The 3,961-nt window shown below is 32.5% G+C and overlaps 1 protein-coding gene across 1 annotated transcript in view; it reads left to right on the forward strand.

Moving 5' to 3' along the window:
- The window catches only part of LOC105809706 (coilin-like), a 24,525-nt gene that overhangs the window by 1,555 nt on the left and 19,009 nt on the right, over positions 1–3,961 (forward strand). The gene's annotated exons all lie outside the window — the stretch shown is intronic.

The raw sequence follows: 3,961 nt of genomic DNA on the forward strand, positions 1-3,961 counted from the left end.
ACTGTGTTACAATTGCCTACAAACATTCAGTGCAGTAACAGGTTTGTAGCCTAGGAGCAATAGCAAAGGTGTGTAGTAGGTTATACCATCTAGGTTTGTGTAAATACACTCTATGATGTTTGCACAATGATGAAATCACCTAACATGGCATTTGGTAGAATATATCCCCATCAGTAAATGATGCATGACTGTATGTCAGTCTAGAAAAAGCAAGAAAGGAAATCCATGATGTTTAAAGAATTAGCATGAGTAATCTCTTTACATATATTCATAAGTCCACACTCCCAAATATTTGGATCTATAGTTTCCAAATGTAACAAACAAGTGATTTAATGGAAAAAGTAACAAAGTAAGAGTCAAGAGAGGAGTTGGTCTAACCTCGAGCAATTCACTTAAACTCTTTTGAATTAATTTCCTGGGTTATAAAATGAGTTGACTGGAAATATACTTCTCTTTTTAAGCTTTATTTTGAATTAAGTAGTGTATGGGAAAGTTAGACTGATGGACATACCTACCTTCCTACCAACCAATTGTACTTCCTGCCTATAAATAATATTGCAATTATTAATATTAATAGATATGATAACAAGTGCAAAAGTCATAAGGGCTAGATTCCTCACCCAAAACATGTTGACATTTTGACAAGAGAGACACTGGACAACAGCATACCACCTTCTAATGTGAGTTGTTATTGAGACATAAACAGTATGACATGGTGACAATTAATGGCCCAACTGTCAAATTGGATCTCCTGCAATTTCCTATGTAAGGATAGTAGAAACAGACATTCATTGACCTTTTAGTTCTTACCAAGGACTATACAAATACAAATCCAGTATGAAGTAGCTCTTAATGGCCCCCATATTGACTTTACAGAAGGAGATCTTGGCATGTATGAGAAAGCAATTGGAGAGGCCAAGAGTCTTTGCCACTTATCTGATGTCAAACCTTGTTTTCTATGCACTAAGTCATACTACTAGGAAATAAATAATTAACTGAAATAACATTGCTGTTTCCAGATGTCTCTTTTCTCTTTCAATAGCCTACTTATAATGGTCCCCCAATCCTAGTGCAAAATCTGCACATAATAAGTGCTCATTAAGCAACTGTTACATGGAGCTAAGATAACATATGCAAAGTTTATGGGACATAGTATTTTTTTATTCTATGTAAGAGATTTTTATTTAGATGAAAACTTGTACCTCCCATCAGTTTTATATTTGATATGACAAATAATGCCAAACACTGAGACATTTTAAGTTGTAATGAATATGGGAAATAGTTTTTAAGAATAGAAAACCTAGATGAATTTCTGAGAAGCAGCATAAATAAGTTCCATGTTTTATTTAGAACTTAATAAATTATTCTCATTTGCCTGTTTAATATAAAATAAAGATAACCCTATTATCAATAAATGCTATATAGGAAACATTTAAAAAGAGAACAACTATCATTATGGTACAGAAGACAGGCTTGAAAAATCAAAAAAAATCAGGGAAAATAAAATAGACATCGACAAATTGTTTAGAATGATTAAAGGGAGAGTATTATGTATGGAAGAGAAAGGAAATCTATTATGAACTTATTTCAGAGTAGATAAAGCAAATAAAATGTAAAAGTTTTCAAAGATATGATGGAAGAAAATTTATTAAAATAATGATACCTTTGAAGTTTAACAGATTATGCAGGTACAATACATGCTAGGGAAATGAACAAAAATAGTCAACAGTATTCCAAAATAAAATAATCAAAATTTAAAAAATTAAATAATTATTATTTAAACAAAATTAAATAATCAGCCGCAGATTGACCAGCCCCAGAAATCTTCAAGGATTGTCATTACTTGACACAAAGTATGATCTATCAATTCTATACTAATTCAACTTGTTACTGAGTTCAATAGCAGGAGGTAGATTTTGAAAGGCAAAAGAAAGCAGAGAACATAGGACGCATACTCCATAATAAAATCCAGAGCACAGAATAAACAAAATTGTACTCTTTACAGGTATTGGTTTGGTGTATATAAGTATGAATCATTCATGCTTTCATTCTTTAAACAAATATTTAGCATACTGTTTTTCTGAGCCAGACATTATGTTAGGTGCTGGTGATACAGTAGCAAACAGTTCAGAGAAAGTCCCTGATGCCATGGAGCTGACATTTTTTTGGTTGGGAATGGGGGTAGTGGTGGAAGTAAAATAATAATTTACCACATTGATAAAAAGCTTACAGAAAATAAAACAGAGCAATTGGAATCACGGTGACTTAGCAACGGGAATAGAGTTGGGAAGTCTTTTAGATAAATATTTAGAAAATGATAAGTAAGTGACCAGTATGCTGAGAATACTTACTAATTGCAGCATTGGTGTGTGTGCAAATGGTCAACAATTCATCGACATTTTGTACATTCTACATTCAATTCCTCGTGAAATCTTCTGGGAAGAGACTACCCAGAATTTTACAATTTCATGGGGTGGTCTTTGTTTAACACCACTTGGAGCTAACCTTCCTTTCGTTTTGAAATGTCACATGACTCACTCCTAAGTACTTTCACATAAACTCATCTCTACCATGACTCTTCTTCCTGATCAAATAAATCTATTAGTGTGTATGAAAATATTGCTAAGTAAAATAAATATGGACCTTTTGGTGTAAAACATGAGGTTGAGTCCTGACTCTACCCCTTTAGTAGCTGTGGTACCTTTAGGTAAATTACCTGTCTTCTCTCGTATCACTAAAACTTGCATATTTCCAACAAGGCTGATTTGCATTATTGATGATTACTTGAACCAAAAATGGTTTCACCATGACTTTCCTAATTTCTATTCTTTGCATGCTACACAGTTGGCCAAGTGATAATCTGACTTTAAAGTGGCATATTGATACTCCTGGTAGTTCCTGAGAATGAAAGACTGACTCACCCCATCGTACTTGTACCTATGGAAGAATTGATTTGTCACTGGACCAACTTTTCTGTTAAGACCTCCGCTCCTATTGTCAATATCTTGGCTCTTTTTAATTCTCCTTTATCTTTTCCCTATCATTTCTCTTTTTTCTTTTTGCTTTCATAATCTCTCTCTCATACGGTTCTCAGTTTTTGTACAATCGCTTGCTGATATGTGTTGTTTTTCACCCAGTGGGATGTATACCAATTTCAGAGCATCAAGCTTAATCCTTCATCTTACTTTGTGTTTTGCTATTTTCACGGTTGCTAGATGTTCACAGGTGTCTGTCTGCAATTTTGATTGTACATCATTCTTTAGCCTTAAGAAAGTGTGAAGTTTGACTTTCAGATAACTGAGGTGAAACCATATCATCTTCTAGAGACTATACCTCAGAAAGAGCCTTAACCTATTATGCATATTTATACCCTAAGGAGATTTGCCATATAAAATACAGGATGCCCCGTTAAATTTGAATTTCAGCTAAACAATGGATATTCTTTAGTGTATGCCCCAAATATTACATGGGATATACTCATACTACAAATTATTTGTTGTTCGTCTGAAACTCAAATTTAGCTGTGAATTCTGTTTTTTTATTTGCTAAATCTGGCAACCCTGAAGTATTTTTTATAGACTAGATCAATGTGTTTTTCAACTAAGAAGTGTTGACAATAATTTTATAATGTTAAATATTAACACTATGTCAGTGGTGCACTAAGGTGATGTGAACATTTACTATGATTAGAAATTGTCAGATTTAATGTAACAAAATGTTTTACTGATGTATATTATATTTGCCACCATAAAACTACCTATTTTCACTTCTATAATATTTGAGTATTATATAGTATTATTTCTTGTAACTGATCTCTAATTCATTTTACTGAAATGACAAATATAGACATTTGTTTATAAATATGTAAATAACCACCATATATCAACCTATATGTAAACTTATTCTAAAATACTTGGAAGTTTTATTGATTTCCTTGAACAATTGATAATACAGAAGCAAA

Source organism: Propithecus coquereli, unplaced genomic scaffold (assembly GCF_000956105.1).
Source record: "Propithecus coquereli isolate 6110/MARCELLA unplaced genomic scaffold, Pcoq_1.0 Scaffold2, whole genome shotgun sequence".
Classification (NCBI taxonomy): domain Eukaryota; kingdom Metazoa; phylum Chordata; class Mammalia; order Primates; family Indriidae; genus Propithecus; species Propithecus coquereli.